We start from the raw sequence: 19,940 nt of genomic DNA, 5'->3' as shown, positions 1-19,940 counted from the left end.
TGGTTGTTATTCTGGTACAAATGGCAGTTTTTGTTACTTTTCTGTACCCGTCCCCAGTTGATTGTCACTCTTACGTCCTGGGGTTTTGCTGGAATCTCTCTGTCATACAAGAGGAGGAGAGGGGACAGAGCCTCTCGTGCTGAAATTGCATTTATTCTGCTCTAGGAAATAATGAAAAGTTCCATCTAACTGCTACGATGCAATTACAGGACTGTCCATCTGGCCTGAAATATAGAGTAAGTTTTCATTTTGCCTTGAGGGAGACTCCTGAGGGGAATTATTTTCCTGATGAAATTGTATCCGCAGTTCTTGTGGGTTTTAAAGAAACACTGAAGTAAATCTAACGTACCGTCCACCAAAACAGAGTGTTGGAGATCACTGGAATGAGGTTGGATTTCCCAGGTTAATTTTGAATAATCAGTGACATAAATGAGATTTGTGGGCCTGGAAAAGTCCATTGTACTCATTTCCACGACTTTAGGAAAATCCATTTGGTTCATTGTCCTGAATATAAGCCCACTCTACCTGTGGGCTCAGTGGGAGAAACGTATTTTCCTCTAAAGAAGAACACAGGTTCTACCTGGCTAGTTTTCTTTGCATGGATTGTATATTGATTTATATTTTAATGAAACTTTGGCTGGTCTACTAAATGTAAATTTCTCGGAGACACGGTGTTAATCTGTATTTAAGGCATGTATCCTAGGGTTAAATCTGGCATGAAAGGCAATTGAGATTACCAGAGTGCTTGGTTCAGTGAGTTGAGGGGCAGAGCAGTAGCACAAATCTAATTTTACAAGGAAATTGCTGAAAGAATTGATGTAATAGAATGGATATAACAGAGCAAGGTATTTAAAATTTGCATGCTCAGGTGGGTAACAAGCTGTTAGAAATGATCTCTGGTCACTGAAAAAGGCCCATTTGCTCAAAACACACTACTGTTTTTTGATAGCCATGAGCCAGGCTATTAACTTGGCCTTTTTTCAATTTGATTTTTTACTATTAAGGTGACTTTACTTCAAGCATATTTTATTTTGAAGGCCCCAAAGGAAGTGTATGTGTGCGTGCATGCATTTGAATATAGATTTTCTCCCTCGCTCTGTGTACATATTCCATCTATACACACAAGGAATGCTGGTGTTAGGGGAACTGGTTCTCCAGTTATAGTTTGTGAACGTTTGGCCGAGAAGGATGTTCCACAGTGCCGGCAGAGAGAATGTGAACCGACATGCAGTTTCCTCACATGTGTGTATATATGTGTATTTACTGGAGGAAAATAAATGTCAATACACCATTTTATTATAAAATTAAAAAGGGAGTGCATTGCCATTCTCAGAATCTCTTTCTGCATTTAAAAATGTTTTTCAAAAGGGAAGAGAGTTGTTGATAGTAATGTCTAAATTGCTTACCAAAAAAAAAAAAAAAAAAAGTGCTGCAGAGTTTTGATTCCTGTTGCCAGAACCGTTCTGCAAGCTTGGTTTGTAGTTAAGTGGGATTGGCAAGGCAGCCCCACGTCGCCAAGCAAGGGGGCGAGTCTGCAGCCCACGCTCGGTCTTAGGTGAGTGAGTGATGGTCCCTCTCCATTGTTCTGACACCACCTGCAAACGGGCCAGTTGCTGCAGTGGCTTAGGTCCTCAGCAATCATCAGGGTAACGGCTGACCCTGGGAGTCTTGCAGATTTCAGAGTGACGCACAGTGAAAGAAAATCCAGGCTCCAGTGGAGCAGGAATAATCCGAGATGGTCTGTGGTGAGGGGATTCCTCTTTGAATTTTCTGGATGGACCTAAAAGCAAGAGAAATCAGGTTGATTAAATATTCTAGACAATTACTTAAATATTTACTGGGCTCTCGGCGTGAGCAGTTGGAGACTTGCGGTGAGCGTTACTATTACGTTTATATTTGTGGTGTCCTGAGTGTCATCTTTCAAAAATAGCGTAAGTTCTAAAAGAATATTTTCAGGAAGATGTGATGAGTTTAGAATGATTAATCATCATTGATAATCATCAATCATAATGATGATTCTAGTTTAGAATGTTAAATAACATTAAAAGGGCAAATTAAACATCAGGAAATACAACGGATTCATTTCTAATAACTTACAGACCTCTCGATGGTTAATGCACAAAAGGATTTTTCTGGTCATCCCTCTTCCACCACCAAAGTTTACGCGGGCCTCTCACTGTTGTGGCCTCTCCCGTTGCGGAGCACAGGCTCCGGACGCGCAGGCCCAGCGGCCATGGCTTACGGGCCCAGCCGCTCCGTGGCAGGGGGGATCTTCCTGGACCAGGGCACGAACCAGTGTCCCCTGCATCGGCAGGCGGACTCTCAACCACTGCGCCACTAGGGAAGCCCTAAGATACTTTTTTGATAGTGGTATTCCTGTTCTGAGAATGATCTTAGTTGATTATAAAGGAATTTTTACTAATTTAGTTGGTGACCCTGACATTTTACACTAATAAGGGAGCAGACATAGTGATTTTATTTAGTAGTTGACACTTCCTGTAAGTGCTAAAGCTACCTGGGCGCTGACTCTTGAATGTAGCGTCGCAGCCTGTTCTTAAAGTGAGTCATTTGAAAATAAAAAACGCCCATCTGCCCAGGTCCCTGGCAAAAGGAACTTGTGATGTCAGGAATGCCTCACAAGGTGAATTTTAAGGATCGACCAATTCTCAGTACAGGTGAGCTCTGAAGGAGTATTGAAAGTTTGGAATGTTTCAGCAACTGGGGAAAACTCAAAAAATTATTGGGATGTACAGTTGGCAAGAGAGATAAAGGGAGGGCTGGATGCAACGTTCAAGTTGGAAAAAGTAGAGGTGAGCTCAGTGCTGAAAGCTGGCGCTGACCTTTGGCCTATGGTTTGCAGGGCACTGGGAAAACACACCCCCTCCCTCCCCTCCCCTCCCTCCCCTCCCCCTTCCTTTGCACCAATTACATGCTGGCTCTTTGGAGGCAGGGAATTGAGGAGAACAAGTTTTCCACCTAGGCTGTCTCAATAACAAACCCCATCGGTTACCAGACAGTACAGCTGTGGAAAGCAAGTTTTAACGTGGGGGGCTGTTCAGAGTGGGGTGCACAGGGCGCAGTCCTGCTTAGGAAGTGAGGTCCTGTGGAGGCCGTCACAGTGTGTGGGGGAGCAACGGGTGATTGGAAGGTTCTAGCAACCTTGGTGGCAAAATTGACTTTTCTTCCCTAAGTGTCTCAGAGGGCGAGGAAAGGATGCTGCATGCTGTGGGTTGAATTTGGGTCCCCTCCAAATTCAGATGTTGAAGGCTTCAGAGTGTGACCTCATTTGGAAATGTGGTCCTTGCAGATGTAATTAGTTAAGATCAGGCCCTATTGCAGCAGGGTGGGCCCCTAATCCAATATGACTGGTACCCTTTTAAAAAGGCGGCATTGGACACAGACATGCACACAGGGCGAATGTCATGTGAACATCAAGATAGAGGGGAGGTGAAGCTTCCACAAGCCAAGGAACACCAAACATTGCCTGAAAACCACCGGAAACAAGGGGAGGGGCATAGAACCGATTTCCCTCCCAGCCCCAAGAGGCACCAACCTGCTCTCAAGTTTGGTATCATTTGAATAAGCGAGCTTTGAATTTCATACGGTTAAGACGTGTGTATAAAGAAGAAGTTGTGCTCGGTGGCCGAGTTAAAAACTGAGTTTGTAAGTCAGTTGTTTAATAGTGGTAGGTTCACTGTGTTTTGAGAGGTTTATTGTACATTTGTCCATATTTCAGCATCAAGCTTTGCTCTTCACGGCTCTTACCAGTGATACAGCACAACACCCATCCTTCACGTTTCGAGAGACTTACTTCAAGTGGAGCATCTTTCATGTCTGTCGCTGGAACAAACCCCACAAATGGATCTCCAGGAACAAAGCACGCGGCTTTCTTCACTAACCTTCGCACTGGGGCCAGAAAGCTAAAAATCTAAAGATACTAGTGCCTCTTCAGGCCTTGCTTTGGCAAGAACCCCTCTCTGTTGAATCCTGGCATCGTCACAGAAAGTAGTTTTCTGTAAGACACTGTTATATAACACACTAACTATGAACTCATTAATATTCATGTGCATCTATAAAATTGCATTTGTCCTTTTGTCCATTAACCAATCTAAAGAAAAAGGAAGAGGGAGAAAGGGGAAGGAGGAGGAAGTTTGAGCTTTTTTGTTTGTTTGTTTTTTAGTTTGAAAATGAGAGGACAGGCAAGGATGAGAGTCTGGGGTACCACAAGTCCTCTCTCTGTGCGGCTTGAAAGAAACTGACGTGAAAGAGAATGTCGTCATAACTTGTCTTTATGTCCAATTAGATAATGCCAAAGCCCACCTCCTGCTTGCAGGTACCTTGCTGAAATGTCCTGCAGGTCCAGAGGGATGAGTCAGGGCAGCCAGCTAGCTGACTGCATAGGTTGTGATTCTGATCTGAGAAGAGATGAAGTTAGAGGGCAAGAGGTTCAAATCACTCCGGTCACCTAAGAGTTCCTTGAATCCAGAGTGAGATAAAGGTGTACCGAAGACTAAAAAATGAACCTCCTCTCCTCTAATTCTGTGCAACAGAAGATGGCAGAGATCTGAAAGGTGATGTCTGCAAAAAAGAAAGTACTAGCTGTTTTTGCTGACGGTGCATTTGTATTAATAGTAACCTAGTTGTTACAGTTACCAGGTTCTTCTTAAAGTATCAGTTGGAAAATGTCTGGAGTCTGAGTAGCCATCCCTAGGGTGTCGTTCATCAGATAAAGGAACAAAATTGTTATAGTTTGTCCTAATCCAGTCAGGCTGCTATAACAAAATACCATAGACTGGGTGACTTATAAAGGACAGAAATTTATTTCTCGTAGTTCTGGAGGCTGGAAATCTACGATCAAGTTGCTGGCAGATTTGGTGTTTGGAGAGATCCTGATTCCTGGTTTTTGCTGTGCTCTTACCTGGTGGGAGGGGAGAGGGAGCTCTCTTTTATAAGAGCACTAATCCCATCATGAGTGTTCTATCCTCGTGACCTCATCACCCCCAAAGACCCCACTTTCTAATAAAAAATCACATCGGGAGTTAGAGTTTCAACATATGAATTTGGTGATGGGGGTGGGACACAAACATTCGTCTATTGCATAGTTAGAAGAGAAGACAAATATTCACATATGCTGATACTGTCAGTTTTCCCATTTGATTTTGGGGAAGATCATAGAAAGGGAAATTGGTAGGGTAGAACCTAAAGGAATGCAATTCAGGAAAGCAAGTGACTTTTGAACTGAGGAAAGGGGGTTCTGTGTGTATTCAGCAAAATGGATTTTGGACAGTAATCTCCGCCCTCCCCCTCCCCCGTCCTCCCCACGCTGAGAAGCAAAACGCTGAACAATAGTTCTTATTCAATGAAAATAGTTGGGGCAAAAATCCTTAAGACTTCCTTTTCTTATGGAAATACTATAAAGGAACAAGTTGCAAAATACCTTTATTACCCTACACTACATTTTAATATCTCTCAGTTATTTGTCCAGGATTTTAAGAGCACTGAGGATGTTCCAGTTGCAGGCCTGCATGAGCAGTTGTGCAGAGACCCAGAGCAGATGCAGAGCGACATCTATAATTGCGTTGGGTTGTTAGTTCACTGCGCAGGCGAGAATGTTCAGGGAAGAAAAAAAGCCCCTGAGACTCTCTCTTAGCTCTTTAATTATTAGAGTTTTTGTAAGATTGTAGAAGCATGCCTTCTCTGACAATGTTAAATTTATAAATTTCAAGGCTGGGAAAACTTTTCATAAGGTTTTTCTCAGCCTTTTAGAAAGATAGCAGTTGGGCTCATGCTGTGTTAGCATTTGCCTTTAAAGTAAAACTAAGCTTGTGGGTGTTAGAATCAAGATGCTGCGGGACATGTAAGATTTAATAGATATTTTTCATGAAATAAGGGGGGAAGGATTGAAGGGGCCAGATAAAGGGAAGTTTATGTCCTTTATTAGGCTGACCATATACTTTAGCTTCTAAACGTGTTCAGCTTTTAAAAACATTTCATTTTAAGATAATTTCAAACACATAGAAAATTTACCAAAAAGAAAAAGTTATAAAGAGCTCCTGTTTTCTCTGTACTTAGGAGGGGTAGGATGAATGATTGCCGCGCCCGCCTCCAGATATGCAGGCTTTAATCCCTGGAGCCTGTGTCATCTCATACGGCAAAAAGGGACCTTGCAGAGGTGGTTATCCTGGACTACCCAGGTTGGCCCTAAATGTCATCACAAGTGTCCTTGTAAGAGGGAGGCAGCAGTGGATTTGACCACAGAAGTGGAAATGACGTGACAACACAGGTCGAGGTGGAAGTGATGCCCTTTGAAGATGGAGAAAGGGGTCACAACCCAAGCGAAGCAGCAGCCGCTGGAAGCTGAAAAGACACAGGAATGGCTCTCCGCTCACAGCCCCCAGTGGGCCCAGCCCTGCCGACCCCGACCGCTCGACTTCAGCCCACGGAAACCAACGTCAGACTTCTGGCTTCCAGAACCTGAAGGGAATAAATGTGAGTTGCTTGAAACCACTGTTTGTGGTAATTGGTTACAGCAACAATAGGAAATGAATAAACCCAGGTTCACTTCCTTTTTGTGTTGTTGTTTTATTTATTTTTAATTTAGTTTTTATTTTATATTATAGTTATACTCTATAGAGTATAGTATTAGTGTATAGTTGATTTGCAATGTTGTGTTTGTTTCAGGTGTACAGCAAAGTGATTCAGGGATACATGCGTATATCCATTCTTTTTCAGATTCTTTTCCCATGTAGGTTATTACGGAATATTGAGTGGGGTTCCCTGTGCTGTACAGTGGGTTCCTGTGGTTATATCTGTTTTATATCTAGTAGTGCGTATCTGTTAATCCCAAGCTCATTTGTGCCTCTCCCGCACCTTTCCAGATTCGCTTACTTAGAATGTGCTGCCCATTTGCTTTTTTGTTCTTCTCTTATGTGCACCTATAAGCTTTATTATTGTTGTTATTGTGAACCGTCCGAGCGGCAAACGAGCACTTTTCCATAGTGAAAGGGGAATGACGAGAAGTAGAAACCAGGACTACTCTGGGAAAACCAGAAGTTCTGTCACCCACCAACACTATTCTTGTTGTTCTGCTGCCGGGGCCAGTGGACGGTCCCAGCTCTGTGAACGTGCACTTCAGAAGTTCTGCCAGCCGTGTGCTTTGTGCCTCTTCTCTGGGACCCTGTACAAGCAGCCCTCCTTCCTGCCTGTGTGCGGTTGTCTGGGCGCAGCCTCAGGACCTGGCCTGGTCCGCCCTTCCCCCAGCCTGATCTGCCATCATGTCATCTTGCTGTTTTAGTTTCCTGAACAAGCTGGCTCCTTTTCACTGCAGACCTTCCCACACCTTATACCCACCCCTCCACTTACCTGGAGAGCTTCTTACCTGGAGAGCTCCATCCCCCACTCAAGGAAACCTTCCCGTGCACCCCAGCTCTCCACCACTGCCACAGTCTCCACCTACTAGTCTCAAGTTCCCTGTTTCATGCATTTACCTTGTGCTTTTTGGTGTAACATTGATCACAATTACTCTTCCTTCATCATGTGTGTGTGTGGCTCTGCCCACAGTCAGGCATCCACGTGAGAAGACTTGGCATCCTCTTCCTTGATGTGATGTTGGGAAACTCCACCTCCACCCCGTTGCCTTCCCTTTAACTGGAGGGAAAAAAAAGTCCTTAGCTTGCATTCACTCTCCGTGGTCAGTGTCTGCTGCACCATCCGGGTTGGATAGAGTTGTAGGAGGCAGGCCCAGGGATGACCCCATCATGAATAAAATAGTGAAGGCCCCCTGGGAGGGAAGAAATGGGGTGAGAAAGGGAGCTTGGAGGTGTCAGAGTTAGAGTTGGCCAAGTTCACGGGTTTGACCAGGGCGAGGGCTGCCCCTCCCTCTGCGAATGCTTTATAACTGTTTTTGGCGGACTGACGTGGAAGTTTGCATAAAATAGGCTTTTTAATGAGAACTGCGCTTGATCTTTTTCCAGGCCCACGATGGAAATTTTCAGTAAGAGAAAGTCTGTTTAATAAATGCATTTGGTAAACATTAAATCGACTTCACCCCAAGTATTTTTTGCTTTTATGTAGCTTTGCACAATTAGTTCCATCTGGGAGGATTCACATTTTCTGGGAGTGGGAGTGAATTTCTTCTCTTTTATTCCCCGGGGAAGTCTGTGAAATCCCCAGTCTTTCTGGTTCCTTTAACCAGAAAGACTGAACTTCATGAAGTGATGGGGAGACGGGTGCTGCCTGTGATGAATCAGTAGTGGTTTCTGCGTGAATATTCAATTTTTAGTACTGACAACTGGCTTTTTGGCCGGAGAGTGCCTACCAGAAAGGACAGGACCTGCAGTGGATTAATAATCTAAAATCAGTGTTCCATCCCTTGAATAACATTTCATTCTCCAGGTGTGCCTTTAGGAAACGATGGCCTTTGTCTGGGGGCGGGTTGTATCTCTTTTTAAAATGACAAGAGGCACATTGGATGTGAGAAGGACCACAGGAGTCATCCAGGAGGCATGACCTAGTCCAAGGAGAAATCCCAAGTCAAAAACCTTCCAAGGACGCCTCACAGATGGAGCCTCAAACACAAGGCATCATCTATCCCATGCTGCTTATTTGCACTGGGTTGGTAGAGAGAGTCTTAGCAATTCCAAGCAATTCTCTTAGACTTAATTTGTTTTCCCAGTGACAGGAAAATAGTCACGTCCATGTCCAAACTCACAAAAGGAACCCAGGACTTTAGTGAAAACTGAAGAAGACGCTCCAGGATGACAGCCCCACCTCCAGCTGTGAAGAAGCCGAACATCTCTTAGTACAAGAAAGGCGACTGTTCCGTGTTTTGGAGACAAGAATTTTGTTCCGCTTCACTCCTGATTGTGTCTTTGGTCCCATGTAGAAGGCCCTTCAAATCATGGGGAATCCAGGTGAATATAGGAGCAGGTGGAGGCCGTGACCCATTTCTGGCTGTGGCCCAGGCCTCTGTACCACTTTCAGCCTGAGGAGACTAAGGGAATAACACTTCCAGCTCCTGGGGTCCGTTAAAGTCTCAGGAGTTGCTTCCCAAGCATGGTGACTGTGTGTCCCACCACCTTATCCTCAGGTGACAGCCATCCCTAAGCTGAGCAGTGCCCTACAAGGCAGCCTGGCTTTAGAACTCAGACACACGGGGTGACTGGACAACCTGACCCTTTCTTAGGGACTGCGATGGAGACCCACTGAGAGGGACCTGGGAGTTTTACAAGACGAAGAAACACACAGAGAACTGCAGGGTCCACGAGTCCATGAGTCCTGGTTACTGGTTAAACATTTTTTAACCTTGCTGTGTGTTTTGATGATCTACTGTTGCCTACGAATCTATCTCAAAACTTAGTGGTTTGAAGCAGCATGACTTCTCAGGATTCTATGGGTGAGGAACTCAGAGGTGCTGCCCCACCTGAGGCCAGCTGGGCTTGTCATCCCTGTGTTCACCGGGAGTGAACTGGGAGGGCCAATAGCGCTTTGCTCACAAGTCTGCCCCTCGACACCCCCTCTCTCTCCCATGTCGTCTGGTCAGGCTTCTCACTGCTTGCCAGCTTGGGGGTGGTCAGACCTTTTGAAAGGTGATTGGCTTCTAAGAAGGAGGACAGAGAAGGCTTAAGAGCTTGGAAGAGACATAGCTTCACTCCTTCCACATTTCGTTGCTCAAAGCAAGATACAGGGCCAGTCGAAATTCAAGGGGAGAGGAAAAAGGTCCTACCTCTGCATGTTAAAGAATCGATGGTGGCCATCCTGGAGGACTGCCTATCTGCTCTGAACTGAATGTTCGTGTCCCCCCCAAATTCACATGTTGAAGCCCTAATCCTCTATGCAATGGTGTTTGAAAGTGGGGTCTTGGGGAGGTAGTTAGGGTGAGATTAATTCATGAGAGTGAGGACCTTGTGATGGAATTAGTACCTTCACAGAAAGAAGAGACACAGGGTCTTTCTCTCTGCCATGTGAGGACACAGCAAGAAGATGGCCATCTGCAAACCAGGAAGTGAATTCACCAGACACTGAATCTGCTGGTACCTTGACCTTGGACTTCCAGCCTCCAGAACTGTGAGAAATAAATGTTTGTTGTTTAAACTGTCCCATCTGTGGTATTTAGTTTTAACTGACACTCTATGTTTGCAGTAATATACCTCCCCACCCCAGGTATCCTGAGCACAGCCCTCTCTCTTGCAAACTGACAGAGTCCACGTAACCCATCGGTTTTATTAGCTGGTAATTCTTCCTTGTGACCCAACCCTGTTTATTGGAGCCCTGATACAGGCAAGGATTTAGTGGGTGGGGCAGGGTCTACAAACATCACTGACCAGAGGCAGATCATACCCTAGTTGAGGATGTGTGAACAAAGATTTAAAAAATAACATGAGCTAACTTTTGAAACAAGGAAGGCTAAAAGCATGGAAGGAGTAAACAAAAGATGAGGCTACTTGAGAAGAAATTAAATAGGACACCCGTGAGAGGTTCCAGCAGAAAGTTAGGAGGACATGTCAATATGTTTCTCTTCTATGTATTAGGAAAAGTTTTTTTTTCCTCTCTCTTTTAAAAAAAATATTATTGAAGTATAGTTGATTTACAGTGCTCTGTTAATTTCTGATGTGCAGCTAAGGGACTCAGTTATACATATATATTCTTTTTCATATTCATTTTTCTTCATATTCTTTTCCATTATGGTCTATAACAGGGTATTAAATGTAGTTCCCTGTGCTAGACAATAGGACTTTTTTGTTTATCCATCCTATATGTAATAGTTTGCATCCGCTAATCTCAAATTCTCCATCCATCCCTCCCCATCACCCACCCCCCCTACCAGGGAAAGGTCTTTAGGGATCACTTTTTTTTTTTTTTTTTTTTGCGGTACGCGGGCCTCTCACTGTTGTGGCCTCTCCCGTTGCGGAGCACAGGCTCCGGACACGCAGGCTTAGCGGCCATGGCTCACGGGCCCAGCCGCTCTGTGGCATGTGGGATCTTCCCGGACCAGGGCATGAACCCGTGTCCCCTGCATCAGCAGGCGGACTCTCAACCACTAGCCACCAGGGAAGCCCGGGGATCACTTTTTAAGAGACCAAATTTCTTCACAGACTAGGGAACTAGGACTCATATCTTTTGAGGCTGAAAGTACAAGTCTCTTAGATTCAACCTGGCACTTAACCCTCCTTGCATGTGACAAATGGCATGGAGTGTCTTCTGTGGCCGGGCCCTGCTCTTGACAGTGGGAGCATAGAGTGAATAACACAAGACGGAGCAGGTAGTCCCTTCTCAGAGAGACTGCATTCGAACGGGAGAAGGGTACTTTCTTCTGTTATGGTCACGGCTCAATCAATGAAAACCACATTGGTTTCCTCTCCACCCCCTTCCCGCCTGCTTCCCGCAACTTCCCCAGACACACAAACCCACAGCACACAAAGGGCTCTGTACCACCCCCCTCCCCTTCCCCAGGGAGAGGAAAATGCCTTGTAACTCATTCCGCCGGTTCTTCTCCTCTCCTGCCTGGGCTCGCTTGTCACCAGCTACTTCCAGCTGAACTGCATGGAGCCTCTCTCAGCAGGCAAGTTCTTCTGGCTTCCCTCGAGGGGCAGAGCTTTGGGTGTATTTTGTTTTTGTTTGGAAGACCAGCTGCCGTCTGGTGGCCATATGTAGCCACCTTGGCTTCCCAGGAGCCACAGTAATGACAAGGCAGAGTTCATCGTACCATTTGCGTTTTCCATAGCTGGGCTAATTTGAAGAGATCTATTTTATTCTTCATGTGAAGAAGATGGGACCCTCAAGTCAGGTTAATGGACCATTATATTTTTCTGCCCTTCACACACCCAGGGAGCGTCTTCTCTGCTCTGCCTTTCAGCGCCTCCCTTTATCCCGAGGCCCTAATTCAGGTCTAGGACTTGGTTCCTTCTACACCATCTATCAATCACTTTTGCTCTTTATGCAAACACAGACAGTTTTGTCATTATTCCAAAAATAGGTGCTTTCAAGGAGGCTGGTAACCAGTTTATCTTGTTCTTTTCTATAGCTGTTTTCACTTGTAGCAGCGATAACAAGACGTACACACTATTTTTCAAGGCAGTAATATGGTTCTCTCACCAATATTAACAGCTCACCTTCTGGCCTTGTGCTTTACTCACCAGGGAGCATGATTATTTTTTTTTATTGCCTTGTAAAATAGCTGGCTTGTCACATTACAGCTTAATTGGGAACACAAAATAATCAATAATTTAAAATAAGACCACTGCCTATACAGGGACGTGAATAAAGCAAGGCCCGGATTAGCTCCCTCTGGTGTCACTCAGGGGCTCGAGAATACTAGTGCTTTAAATAATATTTGGTGCCAAAGATGACTTCGAAACTTGTTCTGGAGTCGTTTCTGCCTCTAATTCCTTAGTAAAGATGACTCAAATGGTTTTGTGTTTCTGTCAGCAGACTGAAAATTTCTTGTCATCACCGGGACTGGCATAGAGCAAAGAACAGATAAATGTCAAGAATCAAGAAAGCCCAGTGATTTTTTTTTTTTTTTTTTTTTTTTTTTTTTTTTTTTTTTTTTTTTGCCGTACGCGGGCCTCTCACTGTTGTGGCCTCTCTCGTTGCAGAGCACAGGCCCCGGACGCGCAGGCTCAGTGGCCATGGCTCACGGGCCCAGCCGCTCCGCAGCATGTGGGATCTTCCCGGACCAGGGCACGAACCCGTGTCCCCTGCATCGGCAGGCTGGCTCTCAACCACTGCGCCACCAGGGAGGCCCCCCCAGTGATTTCTTACAAACTTAGACCTTTTGGTCTGAGGACCAATGTCTGTCTCTGAAAGGATGAGGTTGGTCATTTAAAGGGCTGATCTCTGGAGAAAGGAAGAAAGGGTCTGGGGTGGATGGACTCCTCTTTCATTGTCTCCCTGTGTCAACTTGGCTAGATTGTGGTGCCCAGTTGTTTGGTCAACAATGACTGGCTACTGTATATATATATATATATATATATATATATATATATATTTGTATATAGATAGATAGATAGATAGGTAGATAGAAGTTGCTGTGAGGGTATTTTTCAGATGTGATTCACATTTACAATGCATTACAGATGAACTTATTTACAAAATAGAAACCAATTCATAGACATAGAAAGCAAACTTACGGTTACCAAAGGAGATGGTGGGGGGCAGTGGGAAAGATAAATTAGGAGTTTGGAATTACCACATACACACTGCTATATATAAAAGAGATAACCAACAAGGACCTATTGTCTAGTACAGGGAACTATACTCAATATCTTGTAATAACCTATAATGGAAAAGATTCTGAAAAAAAATGTATATATATGTGAGTCACTTTGCTGTACACTTGAAACGAACACAACATTGCAATTTAACTATACTTCAATTAAAAAAAATTTTTTTTAATTTTACCATCTGTTGACTTTCAGTTAAGCAAGTTACCCCCTTACTCTGACCCTTACCTAATCAATTGAAGGTCTCAAGAGTCAACAATGAGGTTTCCCAGAGAAGAAGGAATTTTGCCTCAAGACTGTGGAATAGGAATCCCGCCTGCAATTCGATCCTGCCCTACAGATCGTAGTCTTACCAGCCCCCATATCACATGAGGCAGTTCTTTAAAATAGCTCTCTCTCTCTATATAGCTACATGTCCTAATAGTTCCATTTTTCAGGAGAACCCTGACTAATACACTATGATCTTGTTCTATTTTTAACTGTATCCATGTATTATTTTCTTTCTAAAAGTTTTTTACTGAAGTACAGTTCATTTACAATGTTGTGTTAGTTTCAAGTGTGCAGCAAAATGATTCAGTTACGTATGTATAGGTACAGGTTATTCCATTATAGGTCATTACAAGATACTGAGTAGAGTTCCCTGTGCTATACAGTAGGTCCTTGTTGTTTACCTATTTTATATATAGTAGTGTGTGTATGTTAATCCCAAACTCCTAATTTATCCATGTCTTATTTTACTAAAAGAAGCTACTGGATTTCAGGGTGTAGACAGATGTGAAGCAAACTCTTGGAAGCGTCTTCGTTCTGTCCCTGAACGTGGAGACCGCCTGCGGCAGACACACTTCAGGCGTCCCTGGGGCAGTGTGGAGTGGTGTGTCACCTCGGGCGTGCGCTAACCAGAATCCAATTCCTAACGTTGTGCTTGGCTCCCAAATTGTGTCAGTTGTCAAAATGTAAAATGCGGTTTAGTGATCATCTGGGGCCTGTTGCGTATTGTCAGGAAATCCTGAAGTTGCTGTCACGGAGTGTATGTGATATTGCTTCTACAAGCGCCTGATGTTTTGAGGTGTAGGTATGGTTCAGGGTGCATCAAGAGACGATTTGCGTCTAACAGACGGAGGGGAAATCTAGCCATTTAACTAACCGTGGGACCCTCACTTCTCTGGACCTCCTTCCTGCCTGAAAATGAGAAAGTTGCAAGTAAAGGATCGTTTAAATTCCTTCTCAAATTCTACAGAGCGAAAAGCCCCTGTGGACCCCGTACTGCCCGGTCCAGCTGGTGCCCAGGACCTTTGCAGCCTGGAGCGACTCCTTTCCCTCTGAGTTTGTACCCACGTGACTGGGTGAGCTGAGGATGGAAGGGTGGTCCCGTCTTGGCCAGCGCCTCCACTCAGGGTGAGAAGCACAGATGAGCATGTTCGGCTGGAAATGGTGAGTCAGCCGGAGACGAGGTGGGAAACCAGAAACAGCCCTGAGGTCAGAGGGCTGAGGAAAACACCAAGAAGCTGGATGTGAAGCAGAGATTAGGGGAGAGCTGCCTGCGAGAGGAACGTGGATTCTGCACATCAGATGTCAACATTATGCGCAATTGATAGTCTGGACCTTTCTCTGATGCAAATGGCTGACATGCCGTTACCTTGGAATTCTGGGTCAAGGCAGTGATTTCCGCTGAGTGGCTGTTTTGTGCCGGGCATTGGCATGCGTTACGTTATTTAATCTTTACAACAAACCTGTGAGGTTGGTGTTCTTTCCTGAGTTTTACAAGTGATGATCCTGAGGCCCAGATTGTTAAATAGCTCTTTCAGGATCGGAATATTAAACTGGGAAGTGGTGGAGCTAAGATTCTGACTGTGGTCCTTCTGACTCCAAAATCCAGAGACAGTCACTTATATACCTGAGCTCTGAATGATCGACTGATGACTGAATGAATGAACGCATATTTTGACTGGCTGGTTTGATAAATTACAACTAAATGACCCCATCCCTTGCATAACACATTTAGAAATAACTTTCACAGTTGCACTTAAGGGGATGGGGAGAGGCCTTTAACCAATGTGGGACTTTGGTGTTGCAGACTCTCTGAGGGCAGGAAGAACACAGAAGCGTTTCTGTCTTTTTTAGTCTGAGAGTTTAGCCAAACAAGCCTTGGGGAGCCGGTAAAGGGTTGGGAGGTGGTGGTTTTAGAGACGGCACAGAGCCACCCACATGAAAATGATGACTTCTCCAAATGCCTTGCCTTTTCCTACCCTGGGAATTGGTGGCAGGATCTCCCTGTTTAGCGCTGAGCTGACATGCCAGCAGATGAGATACATCCTCCGCTTCATCTCCTCGTTAGTCATGCGTGCCTGCTTTTATGAGTAATTTCTGAAGAAAGAATTCGTGACCACAGGGCCTGACTCAGGAGCAAGGGCTGTAGACAGACGGTGGCCCAGGTGCTGTTACCACAGGGGCCTCTCACCTGGGCCCACGGGAACAAAGAAAGCACCCTTCCTTACATATACACACACACACACACTCAGAAACATACACTCACACACACGCTCACATGTACACACACAGACACATGTAAATTCAAAATCACACACATTCACACACATACAGACGCACATACACATATTCACAGACATACACACACACACACTCAGAAACATACAGACACTCATATACACACACATACACACTCACACATTCACACGCATACATACACAAACACACATTCAGAAACATGGACACACACACAGGTACACACACACACTCGGAAACAAACACCCACATGCACACACTCAGAAACATACAGACATACACACATTCACACACATATACACCCTCGCACACATAGACACAATCCTCTTCTACAGAGAAAGCCTCTCTCTGAGAAATAGAGGTGGGCCCTTGTCTTGAGAGAGTCATTGCTAAGTTACACATCTTCCGCCAAACAAGAGAGAACTATGGGGAATGAGCTGGCCCCTTTGCAGCCCAGCCCTGATGCTCACACGATTGTCTTATAGGTCATGTTCCTGAACCACCCGGGGGGAAGGGCCCTGAGGACTGAGGTGCTTCACTGCTATGAGTCAAGCTGGGAGCCTGGGGACCCTGCGGGCAGCGTAGGCAGCATCCGGCCGGATCCAGTCCCGGCTCAGGAGCTGAGCAAGGGCAACCAGGGTGTGGACAGATCCTCTAGTTTTCTAAGTAGGAAATGTGCTCATTCTACACTTTGGATATTTTTTAGGCGGGTTACAAAATGGGGCAAACTAATTTAAAAGTTTGAACTTACTACTGATTAGATGTGTAAACTGATTAGTGATCCCAGTTTTGAAGAATTTCAATAGAAATAATTTGGGCTTTCTTTTAACGTTACAGAACACATTTTTCAGAGTGAAATGGATTGGACATAGTGCAGGAAGGGTGACCACACGCCTCCTCTCTCCTGTCTGGTTTGTCTGCAGGGTGACGGGCGGAGGATGCCTGGGAAAGGTGGTCAGAGGTATCTCCCCTGCTGGGATCCAGGCTGGAGTGGAGGATGGATAACAGCAACCCTGGCCTCCACCAAGGAGAGGCTGCGAGCACCCTCTCTCCCACTGTGAAAACTGAAAGTGTTGTCTCCAGATATGTCCCCTGGGGCAAAATTGGAAGACCCTGCTCTAGACCTGTTCCTTCATCTCCAGGCCAAGCGCATGGACGTTTCTTCTTGAAGGATTTGCCCGAGCAGCTGTGATCATCCAAACCACTATGGATTACATAGGAGAGACGGACTACTTTCCAACAAAAGCCATGTCAGACCCTGGTAACTGCACGGTCCCTTGGGGAGTCAGAAACATACAGACACTCAGAAGTCCCCCAGGGCTTCTGGAGCAGTCTCTCTTCCCTCACAGCAGAAAGGCCATCACGGATCTGCCAGGAAGGACTCCCGGAGGTGAGGCCCCTGTGAGCCGATTTAGGGCCTTGATACATCCCAGAGATGATGCTGATGGGGAGACCGACAGTCCATGTTTGCCAGGACATTCCTGGGGAATGAGCCCTGTGCTCTGGGAAGCCCCTTAGCTTAGGGCAATCTGGACGGTTGGTACCATGTAGCTTCTCTGTTAGGCTGTCTGTCAATCAAAATGGCTTTGGCTGCTAGATGATCATTTTAATTTTGAGACACTGTTGCTCCCCCAATCGGCAGCAAGAAAGGAGGAGTCCACAGAGCCAGCTTCTCCCCGGACTTTAGGGAGCAGCGGATATCCCAGGCTTGTTGCTGCAATTGTTTCTCTCCTTTGGGAAATCAGGGAGTTGCTAAGAGGTGAGGTGAGGTGAGCTTCCAAATAAGAGGGGGCAGGGTGGGAGTGGGACTGGGGTGGGGCCTGTTCTTGAGCTCTTGCTGAAACCAGCATCTGTCCATGCCAAGACCCAGGTGGTTTCTGTGGGCACCCAGGTCTGAGTGCTGGAGCCGACCGCATGTGTGTCAGTGTGCTCTGGAAAGTGATCTGTCAGCTGCCACAGGTGAGGATGCACAGTTGAGGATGGACAGGCGAGGGTGCCACAGGTGAGGATGGACAGGTGAGGATGACACAGGTAAGGATGGACAGGTGAGGGTGCCACAGGTGAGGCACCGGTGAGGGTGCCACAGGTAAGGATGGACAGGTGAGGATGCACAGGTGAGGGTGACACAGGTAAGGACGCAAAGGTGAGGATGCACAGGTGAGGATGACACAGGTAAGGATGCACAGGTGAGGAGGCACAGATGAGGATGACACACGTAAGGGTGCAAAGGTGAGGATGCACAGGTGAGGACGCACAGGTGAGGATGTCAGTCTTTGTGGTTGCGAGTCTTGTTGAAGCTGTGGTCGTGGAGGCTGGTGAACTGCTGCAGACACTTCCGACCTGAGGACCTGCTCTGTCCTCCTGCCTGCTGTTCGTGGCGTGGCCGTGCATCCAGTCCCACTGTGAGCACATTTGCTGCTTGTATCTCCCTTCCCTGTTTGTGGTTTTTGTTTGTCTTAAATGTAAGCTTTTCTAGATTCCTTAAGTTTTAAAGGAAAAAAGTATTCTCTCTTTGAGGGAGAGATGATTGACTTTTCTCCCTTAAATTATGTAGATGGAGATATGTCTGCCCTTGGTTAGTCTCATGTCTACCAAGATGTCATTACTTACAGAAGAGCCTGGGGTTTTCAAGAATAGTAACATGGTAATTTGTCTTTCAAATACTGTTTTACTTATAGCAGCAATAACAGGAAATGTGTACTATTTTTCAGTGTTATAAACTGATTCATCCTTTGATATAAACAGCTTTATCTCATCTCATTGTTTATATCACATTCCTATTCCTCTGGAAAGAACAACATTTTTCCCCCTGAAAAGTAATATATTCTTGTCTAAGAATGGCTTAAATAAGTAACAGATGGTCTGTGTGTGTGTGTGTGTGTGTGTGTGTGTGTGTGTGTGTGTGTGTGTGTGCCCTACTCCCACTCACTCTCAGCATTTGATCAGATATTAAAATCAGTATTTTTTGAAGCGTTTCATGTTCCTGAACTTACAGGTTTGTTTCCAACTTGGCTGCTTTTATTTATACGATGGTGGTGCTACTGGGATAGTTTTTAGAATATAGGTAATTGAATAAATTTATTTGCACTTGTCAAATAGAATATGCTTGAACAAATCTCTTTTCTGGTTCATAGTTACCCAGGATCGTCATGGGAAAGGCAGGCCAGAACATTCAGCATGCCACGTGATCTTGGCCATAAAACAGAGACTGCTGTGTACCAAGCCCTCACCATGCGACTTATTTATAACTTAGCTCTAATGTTAAAATTTGTTCTGGGACCAGGACTGAATTTTTCTTGTCAACACAAGGTTTCATTCCTTGGCTTGGTTCAAGGGAAAGACTACAGATTAGAAGCCGGGAGATTTCCGCTGTTGTCTTGCTACTCTGTGAGTTAAGGCAAGTCCTGGGACCACCTCTTGTCTGTTTTCCTATTTACAGAAGGCTGATACCTTACCTACTGCAAGGGTTGCTGTGAATGTAACATGAGGTAATAGTTATAAAGATGCTTTAAAAAGTCAAAAGCACTTTAAGCCTAAGGTATCAATATTTAGATATTAAAATCAAGCAATTAACTCTAGATGTTGCTTAATTATAGACTCACCTGTAAGACTAGTTGGTAGGTTAGCCCTTGTTGTCAAATGACCTTATTTCAAAAGATATAATTTCTTTGCAATGAGAGCTCCCATGAAAGAAACACAAATATGTGTGGGATTACTACTGCAAACTTCTGTAAACCGTCCCCCTGGAGCAGGGATTGGGGCTGATTCATTTCTGCACTGGGACCGCGCAATCCTTGAGCCTAGTAGGTACTTGAATGTACATTGAGCAAAAATGTGAATATTGTCATGGAAAAGCTACCCTAAGGTCCTTTACAAAAATCTTTGGATTACGAAGGTGATACACTTTTGTGCTCTCCATTTATCCATTTTTATCATGATAGAAATTCTCTTTTTTCCCCTGCTAGAAAGTTGAGATCATGATCCCTTATGTCAAAATCTTCTCTTTGCTTGTTTTTGTGGTCTGAAAATAACATTTTTTCATTCATTACCAAGTTTACACATGATAAATGTAGAAAAATTGAAAAATAAAGACATATAAAAAAGAAATAGTCACTCATTATCCCACAGGTGTCATAGAGACTGATCTTCAACATATATTGGTAGCGTATTAAGAAAACAAGTCACGGACTTCCC

General features: G+C 45.0%; 1 long non-coding RNA gene across 1 annotated transcript in view; it reads left to right on the top strand.

Annotated features, from left to right (window-relative positions):
• LOC307176762 overlaps positions 1-19,751 on the top strand; it is a 30,949-nt gene extending 11,198 nt beyond the window's left edge. The window contains exons 2-5 of the long non-coding RNA XR_013824881.1: positions 3,737-4,015; positions 6,073-6,489; positions 16,670-17,136; positions 18,881-19,751. This is a non-coding gene — a long non-coding RNA (uncharacterized lncRNA). The remainder of the gene's footprint in view (positions 1-3,736; positions 4,016-6,072; positions 6,490-16,669; positions 17,137-18,880) is intronic.
• Positions 19,752-19,940: the final 189 nt, after the last annotated feature.

The sequence above is a fragment of the Stenella coeruleoalba genome (assembly GCF_951394435.1).
Source record: "Stenella coeruleoalba genome assembly, chromosome: 18".
NCBI lineage: Eukaryota > Metazoa > Chordata > Mammalia > Artiodactyla > Delphinidae > Stenella > Stenella coeruleoalba.
Note: the sequence above shows the minus strand (reverse complement) of the source record. Positions and strands in the feature narration are given on the sequence as shown.